At 43.6% G+C, this 10,906-nt stretch overlaps 1 long non-coding RNA gene across 2 annotated transcripts; it reads left to right on the forward strand.

Annotated features, from left to right (window-relative positions):
* The first annotated feature begins 1,281 nt into the window (after positions 1 to 1,281).
* On the forward strand, positions 1,282 to 10,675 carry LOC309490637. 2 transcript variants are annotated; one of them, XR_014202796.1, is made up of 2 exons: positions 1,282 to 1,960; positions 7,546 to 10,675. It is a non-coding gene; the product is annotated as an uncharacterized lncRNA (long non-coding RNA). The 2 variants fall into 2 exon arrangements; XR_014202797.1 differs by lacking the exon at positions 1,282 to 1,960 and adding an exon at positions 7,356 to 7,450.
* The last annotated feature ends 231 nt before the right edge of the window (positions 10,676 to 10,906 follow it).

Genomic DNA, 10,906 nt, shown 5'->3' on the forward strand with positions numbered 1-10,906 from the left:
TTTATCAATGTGAGGCTTTATTTTTGAGGCTTTTGGCGCTATAGCGAGCGATAACAAACATGCGTTTATTAACAGAATAATGCGTCTTTCGGAAGAACATTGTAGCCGGAACTACTTCTCTCTCTGTGTGCGTCTATGACGAGTCACGTAGGTACTGGGCTACTCCGCAGCGGCAGCAATCCGAACCAGGGTAAAATAGTCCCAATGTAATCACTTATTATAGGTGTACCATAGTAATTCAGGATAAGACAAAAACACGGTTTGGAAAATGGATTCATGATGAACTCGCTCATTATATCAATTTTGAACAGAAAAAAAGTTAAGGACTTTTATTTAATGCAAATTGCTCAAAACTTTTCAAAATATGACGCGACCCCCCACAGAGCTCGCTGAGGCCCCCTTGTGGGCCGCGACCCCCCTGTTGGGAACCGATGCTGTAGAGGATAAAGTAACAGGACATCCTATGATGTTAAAGTTGTATTGTGCGAGGTTTTGTGGGCGGTTTTTTGAACCGATAAGTATTACCTCTGTCTTGTCTGGATTTAATAAAAGAAAATTACGCGTCATCCAATCTTTTATATCTTTAACACACTCTGTCAATTTGGAAAATTTAGCGTTTTCATCCGGCCGTGATGAAATATATATTTGAGTGTCATCAGCATAACAATGGAAACTAATTCCATGTTTCCTTATAATATTTCCAAGTGGCATCATATATATGGAAAATAACAGAGGGCCTAACACAGATCCCTGCGGCACTCCATAGTTTACTGGAGTTATGATCGATTTTTCTCCATTTAAATAGACAAAATGGTAGCGGTCAGATAGGTATGATTTGAACCAGCTTAGTGCTTGTCCTTGAACACCAGTATAATTTTGTAGTCGATCTAAGAGTAATGTATGATCTATAGTATCGAACGCAGCACTAAGATCAAGTAAAACTAGTATTGAGATACAGCCTTGGTCAGAAGCTAAAAGTAAATAATTTGTGATTTTAACGAGCGCAGTTTCAGTGCTATGATGCGGTCTGAATCCAGACTGAAACTTTTCATAGATATCATTTTGTTGCAAGAAAGAGCCCAGTTGAGCGGACACCACTTTTTCTAATATTTTAGACATAAATGGAAGATTTGAAATGGGTCTATAATTTGCTAGATTATTATGATCTAATTGTGGTTTCTTAATGAGAGGTTTTATAACTGCCAGTTTAAATGTTCTTGGAACATGACCTAAAGATAAAGACGAGTTAATAATATTGAGGAGAGGCTCTTCCACTACAGTGTAATGGGAGATTTTTGATTTTCATTACTTACTTTGATTTTCATTAACATACACTAGATTGACTACTATGTGTGTTGCTGACTATGTGATATAATGATTGATGTGAAACGCCTGCGAAGCAGGAGAAAGAGGGGGAGAGCTTTGAAGGCTGAAGCCCTGACCCCTAAGGTCAAAGGGCTGTCCAATTTAGGACTTGCAGGCTGTAAGTTAAGCTAAACTAAAGTTCAGTATAATAGGATCACTGGTGGTGTCTTATCCATCTCTGGAGTTTAAAGAACCTTGGAAGATAACAATAACAGAGTATAAAGACTGGCCTGCCCCTCCCTCCTGGTCGCACTTGTTTCACAGACTGTACTGACTACCTCTGTGTGGCAGTTGGGCCTCTTGCAAGACAATAAATTACTTTCTAATGATTATTTGATTCCAGACTATCTCTTATGCCAAAGATGATTGTTTAGTGAATTAAACTGCCACAACAGTTGGTGTCAGATTATTGGGATCGATATTCCTTGAAAGGCCTTCTGGACCTGATCAGCGGATGGTGGGGGGAACGCCCTGAATGCAACAGGCTTCAGTCTCACCTCGAAAGTGTTAAGAGAAGGAGAACCAGCCGCTTCAGGCCCGGGAGGACTTCCACTGGAATTCGGAAAAGAACCCAGGTGGCAACAGAAAATCTTGGGTAAGAGACAGCAAATTTATTTTTTCATTTGGGGATTTGGAAATGAAAATTTTGTGGATGAACCATAGTGGCTGTATTTGAGAACTGAAACTAGAGCTGTGGTACGAGGAAAAGAAGGCTTTTAAAAAGGGAACCTAGGGTAGGTCAAGAGATTGTCCAGACCGAAGCCGAGTACTCGTTATTGTGAGATTAATAGGAGCTGAAATAATTGATCACTGGAACACTTCCAGGGAGTCAATTGAGAGTATGCAGAAAAATTTATTCCAAACCTTTCCTGATTTCCGGTGAAAGTCAGAGTAAGCGCGCTGAAGTAAAATCCACAGGCAATAGTGAAGGAAGGAGAATAACAGCCATTATGGGGACATCTAATAGTAAATACTGCACACCGGTATACTGTGCAATGAAGAAAAATCATGGGAAAAAGGGCTTGAAAGACATAGGGAAGCTCATAAGACATCATGATTTTCCGAAAGAAGGAACATTAAGCACCACAAGATTAAGAGTGGTTAAAGAGTCAATTGAGAAGCGCAGCAACAAAACAATAGGCTGCTGTGCGTGCGCTAGACATGTGTGTAAAAACTGTGATGCAACGGTTGAATGTTGGATGGAAGAAGCAAGAAAGAGAGAATGCAGAATGCAGAAAAAGCAAGAAATGGCTATGAATGAAAAGCAGAGTGATGTGTGTGAAAAATCTGTGCCCACGGCACCTGACAGCGTGTGCGTGAGTAAATGTGGTGAGGAAAATATGAATGCATGTGAGAGACATGTGACACCTACACCAGCTAATGAACGGAATGTTTGTGTTTGTGTTTGCCCACATGTAAACCCGGCACCGAGTGCGCCGAGCGCGCAGAATGCTCCGCCGGCTTATGCAGGACTGACACACGTCCCTGAGCAGAAATTGGCAGCCCTGAAGCTTGACCACGACCTTGACCGCTCTCCGCCGAGACAGCCAAAGCCAGAGACAGAGACGGAATCCGAAACAGAGCCAGAACCAAAGAAGCAAGTAAAGACTGCAAAAAAGCCCAAAAAGCCTGTGAAACCGACAAAGCCTAGGTACGTGCACAGACCGTGGAACGGGTCAGACTTGAAAGAGTGCATGACAGTTCTGCCAAACCCTGAAGACGCGGGGGACAGATTTGCTGAAGAACTGATCAAATTCTGCCAAGAATTCAGCCCCACTACACAAGAGCTGAAGCTGGTAGGCATGAAACCAGAAATTTCAATGACAGCGAAAATCAGTTACATCGAGTGGAAACACGGAAGACTGTCAAATGCACTGGCGCACGCACTGCACGCGGAAGAAACCGCGCAGCTGACGGGCGGGATGCAGCAAACAGGCGGAATGCAGCTGGCGAAAGTGGCATTTCCGTATGGAAGAAGCAACAACCATCAAAGAAGGAAGAAGAGGGACCAGAAGAAAGGGAAGTGTCTTGTGTGTGAGTCGGATGATCACATGATGAGACAGTGTACAAAGTGCAAAATGTGCAAGAAAGAGGGACATTGGGCTGAAAATTGTCCTGAGGCGACAAAGGCGGATTGAAGCCAGCAGCTGTGCGGAGAGCGCGAGAGGGAAAGGCGGCAGACGGGAGGCCAGTTTCCAGCTCAAGAAAAGGGAAGTGAACATTTTATTTTAACACAACAAACACACACACACACATACACTGATTCTCACTGTCCCGCTCTCTGCAACGAAGAAAATGCTTGCAAACCTTTATGTATATCTGATAAAGTTTTGAGTATGGATGTTTCTGAGGAATGCTTAAAAATGTATAAAAGTGAGGCGTTTTCACAAATGCCAAGATATCCAATGTTAGTAAATGGGTCACTTGTAAACTTTCTTGTCGATAGTGGCGCCTGCCGCTCAACAATAAGACTGTGTGATTTGCCATGCCCACCGACATTAACAGATTCTGTGTATAAAAGCATGTCGGCTTCGGGTCATGTCATTTTTGAAAATTTCACGGAGCCCTTAGTGTGTGAGACAGAAAAGGGAACAACATTGAGGCATGCGTTCCTCTGTTCAACAAACTGTCCGACACCGCTAATGGCCAGAGATTTAATGTGTGAATTAAATTTGACATTAACAGCAGGGCCCTCAGGGATATCAATTGAGGAAAATCCTGAGGCGTGCTGTTTAAAATTTGACCCAAGATGGGCATACGAATGGCAGATAAGTGATTCTGATTGGGCAAATATGATTCTGAAACTGGCAAAAAGCCGAACGACGTCTGGGAAAACAGATTGTATGGCACCTGACAAAATGCATTGCACATCACACGTTGTTATTGAACGAGAACCACAATATGAAGAAAACTGGTTTGACAGTACAGAAAACGAGACTTTAAGGTTTGATAAAATTTTCTGGACAGAAAATGTGTGTGCGCTTTCAGCTAGTCTAACAGACAAACAGCAAAGGCTGTTTTTGATTGCAGGAGAAAGTGTTCCACACTTATCTGTGACCAAGGCCACAGAGCAAGCGTGGGGAGATTTGGGCCTGTTTGTGGGAGAATGTGTGAGAGCCACTGATTGGGAAGAAACAGGTGAAGGGTCAAAACACAGCACAGCTGTTGGGGCTTTTCAGTCAACATGTGATTTTATGGTTGGAGTGAGGCGAACTGTACGAGTGACTGAGATGTGTGCATTGGAGAACAGGAAGGGAGGGGCTATTTCTGTCACTGGCATTCACAGTGCATTGGCCTCCTGAACTGTGGGCAAAACATAAGTATGATGTGGGGTTAATCAGGGGTTGTGAACCAGTTATGATAACTGCAAAATCTGATTACAGGCCATGTCAACCGCAATATCCTTTAAAAAAGGAGGCGTTGCGGGGGATTTTGCCAGTGTTTGAGTCTTTATTAAAAGAAGGAATAATTGTTCCCTGTCCAGATTCTCCAGTGCGCACTCCGATTTTTCCTGTTAAAAAGATTCGTGACAAGAATGCTGAAACAGAATACCGTTTCGTTCAGGACCTCCAGGCGGTGAATGCAGCTGTCATTCCCCGAGCGGTGCGGGTTCCAAACCCATATACGATACTCTCCCAAATTCCCCAAAATGCAAAGTACTTCACTGTGGTGGATTTGGCTAATGCTTTTTTTAGCGTCCCAGTGGATGAAAAAAGTCAATTCTGGTTTGCATTTGATTTTAATGGAAAAGGTTATACCTTCACGAGATTATGTCAGGGATTTTGCGAAAGTCCGACCGCTTACAACGAAGCGCTTCGAAGAAGCCTCGAGCCTTTGAAATTGACAGCTGGAACGGCATTACTTCAGTATGTGGATGATTTGTTGATCTGTGCATGTGATGAGAAAACATGTGTTGCTGATTCTGTGTCTCTCTTGAAGCATCTGGCGAGAGAGGGACACAAAGTCAGCCTGTCAAAATTGCAGTTTGTCAAGCAGGAAGTGACCTTTTTAGGGCATGTGCTTAGTCCTAACAGTAAATCACTCTCTGAGAAGAGGGTGCAGGGCATCAGGGAGGGGCCAAGGCCAGTCACAATGAAACAGCTATTGTCATTTTTGGGAATGTGTGCTTATTGTCGTACATTTATTCCCAATTATGCAATTATTGAGCAGCCCTTACGAGCCCTTACTGCAGGGAAAGGGATGAAATCATGTGACAAACTGACTTGGACAAAGGAAGCAGAGGAAGCGTTTTCTGAAATGAAAACGCAACTGGCTTTGGCTCCTGCCCTGGGCCTGCCTATAGCCGACCGGGATTTTGTGCAAATGGTAGATGAGAAAAATGGTTTTTCAACTTCTGTGCTCTTGCAAATTCATGGAGATAAACTGAGACCTGTGGGGTATTTTTCAACAAAGCTCGATCCAGTAGCTGCCGGCCTGCCGTACTGTTTAAGGGCTGTGGCCGCAGCTGAACAGGCCGTGATGGCTTCCAGGGAATTTGTGGGGTATAGTAATCTGACATTACATGTGCCACACTCAGTGTCCATGATTTTGCAAGAGCAGAAAACATCACATTTGTCTACAGCAAGGTGGTTGAGATATCACACAATCCTGTTGGATATGCCAAACATAACTGTTAAACGTTGTACCACACTTAACCCAGCAACACTTTTACCCGTAGCAACAGACGGAGATGAGCATCATTGCTGTCTGACAGCTCTGGAGCAGGTGTGCACACCTCGTCCAGATCTCTCAGACATGCCACTGGATGATGGCGAAACTGTCCTCTTTGTGGATGGATCGGCGACGCGAGATCCACAAACAGGTCAGAATAAGGTTGGTTATGCGGTAACCACAGAATTTGAAGTTGTAAAAAGTGGCAAATTGCCATCAAAATATTCGGCGCAAGCAGCTGAATTGGTTGCTTTAACAGAAGCGTGTAAAATTATGGAAAACGAATGCGTAACAATTTACACAGACTCGAGATATGCTTTCGGGGTCACGCACGATTTTGGTGCTCTATGGAAGCACAGAAAGTTCTTGAAGTCAGACGGACGTCCGATACTGAACGCGCCTTTGGTATCTGATCTTCTAGAGGCCGTTCTGTTACCACAAAAGATTGCGATATGTAAGTGCGCAGCGCATACTAACGATAAAACTTCTGTATCAGCAGGAAACGCCAAAGCAGACGCGGCAGCGAAGGCCGCGGCGGCGAATGAGACAATAGAAGCAACATGTACTGTGATATCTGACAATGATAACCCTGACAGTCCAACTTCTTTACAGAGCATGCAGACTTTTGCTACAGCAGCAGAGAAACACCTATGGAAGGCCGTAGACTGCAGCATAAAAGATAATGTGTGGATGAGTGTTGGTGGCTTTGCTTGTTTACCTAAACACTTTTACGGGCATTTTGCACGTTTAACACACGGGTTTGATCATGCCTCCAAAGGGAGGATGGTGGCACAAATGAAGGATTTATGGTTCACGAAGGGCTTCACAGCATTTGCTGAAAAATTCTGTAACAGATGTGTTACTTGCACCACACATAATGTAGAAAGAGGAGTTAAGACACCTGTGGTCTCTCAACCGCCGCCATCAGGGCCTTTTGAATATCTAATGATGGATTTCATTGAATTAACCCCTTGTGGAAAACAAAAATATTGTTTGGTTATGGTGGATATGTGGTCTCGGTGGGTTGAGGCGTTTCCAACGTCGAAACAAGACTCGGCGGCTGTAGCGAAAGCGCTGCTCACAGAGATAGTACCCCGGTGGGGCATACCACGAAAAATCAGTTCTGACAATGGAACACATTTTGTCAATGAGGTAATAAAACAAGTGGGTCAGTTTTTGGGCATTGATATGAGAACACACACAAGTTATCATCCTGCCAGTGGGGGCGCTGTTGAGAGACAGAATCAGACGATCAAGAACAAATTGGCTAAGTGTTGTGAGGAAACTGGACTCACGTGGGTAAAAGCACTCCATATTGTACTGATGTACATGAGAATGAGGAAAAGGATCAAACCAAATTTGAGCCCGTTTGAAATACTGTTTGGAAAACCCCCATTCATGGGGGTAGAGGGAGGTAAACAGAGATTGCCATCAACAGAAGTATGTGAGAATGACATGTTGAATTATTGCAAAGAAATGTCTTCTTTGTTGTCTAATATTTTTGTGCAGGTAAAGGCAGCTCAGAGGGGAGTAGCAGAGACATTCCTGCATAAGATCCAACCTGGTGATTTCGTGGTGACCTGTGATCTGAGGAGGAAAAGCTGGAAGGCAAAAAGGTGGTTGGGGCCATTCCAAGTGCTTCTGATAACGTACACAGCCGTGAAGGTCGCAGAAAGAGCTACGTGGGTACACGCCAATCACTGCAGAAAGGTCCCGGCGGTATCACAAGGCCAGGAGGAACCGCAACAGCCGGAAGCTCTACATCAATAAACGCCAAGCTATCAGTGATGGGATTGTTGATTCTGTTTTGCCTGCCATGCATTCTGAAATGTGTTTCCAGCTCAGTACAGAGACTGGTGAGTGCGGGGACAGGGGTGAAACTGACAAAAATGGGAGTGGTTTCTGATGAGGAAACTGGAGAAGGGAAATGTGACTATGATAGTGATAGCGGAAGCTACACTAACATGTAAATGTTTTGTTTATGTTTTTATTTTTCTTATTTCATTTTTGTTGAATTTTTATGATGTTTTTATTTTTTGGAACGATGATGATATGTAAAGAGGGTTAAAAGCAGTAGCCATCCGTGTTACGAGAATGCATACAAGGACAGGGTTTGAATATGAGGAGTTCCCTTTCAAGACTTCCTGCTCAGCTACTGTTCGGACGCTCTTGCTTACTGCTCCGCGCTTTGCTCTATCGCTTTTATATTTTATCTTCTATACTTTTATAATTTTAGCTCCTTTTATCACCTAACTTTAACTTCAAATCAGCACAGTGCTCAAACGACAAAGTTTGGATTACTACAAAAACGCAGAATTCTTCTACCCGACCAGCTTACATTCCGGGGAAAGGAAAACACAACTGCCTACAAGGATAAGAGAGAAAATGCCTCTTCTGGAATCTACTTGCTGCACTAACTGCCACAGACTTTTACAAAGGATTGCAGTTCTTGAAACAAAGTTATTTACGGGACCACCAAACCAGACGGAACACACAACAGAGCTTCGTCAGGGACACCCTCAGCATATAGCCGGTGAGTCCCATGAAACTAGTGCTCCTCGACAGGTAGAGAAACAAGCCGATCGACTTACAAATCGATGGCACAAACAGGGAGCGAGACCCAAAGGCACTCGAGACATCAGATTGTCACGAGCCTCACATATTACCGCAGTAGCATCCTCTACCCCAGATACAGCTCTGACAAAGATTGCAAAGATTGGTCTCCTACCAACACCTATACATCTTGAGAACAGATTTGAAGTACTAATGAATGTAAATGAGGAACCCCCAAACGTGATGAATGTGATCGAACACAGACTGTATCAGCCAGTAGCTAACACTGATGCTAACTGGCGCTCAAGGTCGAGCAGACAGCGGCACTCAGCTCAGAGCGCAGCCGAGCCCAGGACTCTGATAGTGGGAGACTCCATAATCAGAAACATTAGCAGCAGGGATACAACTACATGCTGCCTTCCACAAGCAACAACTTCTGATATAAACAGGGAACTTCAGAACATTCTAATGAAACATAAGACTGCAAATCGACTCATCATTCATGTGGGGAAGAATGACATTCATAAAGAGCAGTCAGAACTCCTTAAGAAGGATTTCAATGAACTTTTTGAAACACTTAAAAAACTGAAAGTTCAGACATTCATCAGTGGACCACAAGAGGAACAAACAGGTTTTCACGGTTGCTTGGGATTAATACATGGCTGCAAAAAACCTGCAATATAAAAGGAGTGAACTTCATTGACAACTTCAATCTCTTCTGGAGTCAGAGACAACTATTTCATCGGGATGGCCATCACCCAAACAAACTTGGTTCAAGAGTGTTAAAGGACAATATCTACTTCTCCCTCACTCATCCTTCTGCAGTGTGTGCCAATCCACTCAATCAGAACGGCACACACACACCTGGACACATTATGAATGACCACAGGACTTCACTTCAGAATGGACATGATGTTGACATATCACACAAGGACAATGATAACACCACTGAGCCACAACAACCTCTGCTCACGGACACCATCTCAGCTGAGCCCTGCCCACAGAGCTCACCACAGACAGACACATCAGAACTGCTCCAAGATTCAGCACCCAAGGACGACTTCCTGGAAAACAGCCAGGGAAGCCAGGACAGCATATCACAGCCTCCTATAACACCAGAGCAACAGCCCCTTTCACCAGACACTTTCACCCTCTCGCCAGCAACTCCACTACTGTGCTTCTCACAGAAAATGGAAGAACTAGTGCATGCTGGAACCAGACTATCACACTCTTTTGCTGCAAGCCCCCAGATATCAACCAAAAAACGTAGGGCACCGCTCCCACCAAAGCCTGCAGGCCCAGCTCACCCTCCCCCTGCCTCTGTGAGAGCTCTTCGGCCTCTGCCACAACGCCAGGGCCCACACCCTCCTCCATCTGCTCGAGGTGAACCAAAAACAACTGATACCAGCTCTCAGTGATGTATGTCGGGTCCCCGTTTTGATAACAGTAACTTTCTCAAATGTTTACAGAACAAGCGGGAACCCAGTGTGCCTGTATCTTTCTCTATTGCTGTTCTATTACAAGATAGAAAGTCTAAGGCCTTCAATAGCCGTACAGTAAACTCAAACTCAACTAATCTGGTGCCTATTGCACGTCTAACTAAGATTGGTGTAGGGAAAAAAAGTAAGACTGTTAAGTTAGCAATTTTAAACATCCGCTCACTTAAAAATAAATCACTTCTAGTCAATGACTTAATAACCACAAACAACCTGGATTTTATGCTTCTAAATGAAACCTGGCTAGAAGACAGCTGCAGTGCAACAATCCTCAATGAAACAGCCCCTCCTAACTTTACTTTTATGAGTGTCTGCAGAGCTGTTAAGAGAGGTGGGGGTCTAGCTGCTCTTTTTAAAGATATTTATCAATGTAAGCAAATATCATTTGGGAACTACTCGTCTTTCGAATATCTGGGTATTGTATTAAAAGGTGCTCCACGCATTTTACTCATCATTATTTACAGGCCTCCAAAATATTCTCCAGCCTTTGCTGAGGAATTTACAGAACTGTTATCAACAATTACCTCAGAGCTTGACTGTTTTGCCATTGCTGGAGATTTTAACATTCACATAGATAATGCAGAAAACAATATGGCAAAAGAAATCAAAACTGTTTTAAAAACTTTTGATCTGACTCAGCATGTACATGGACCCACACACAATCATGGACACACTCTAGATTTACTTATTTACTTTTAGAAAAAGTGGTGTCCGCTCAACTGGGATCTTTCTTGCAACAAAATGATATCTATGAAAAGTTTCAGTCTGGATTCAGACCGCATCATAGCACTGAAACTGCGCTCGTTAAAATCACAAATGAT

This window comes from Leuciscus leuciscus (genome assembly GCF_965113295.1).
Source record: "Leuciscus leuciscus genome assembly, chromosome: 25".
In the NCBI taxonomy this organism is placed as follows: domain Eukaryota; kingdom Metazoa; phylum Chordata; class Actinopteri; order Cypriniformes; family Leuciscidae; genus Leuciscus; species Leuciscus leuciscus.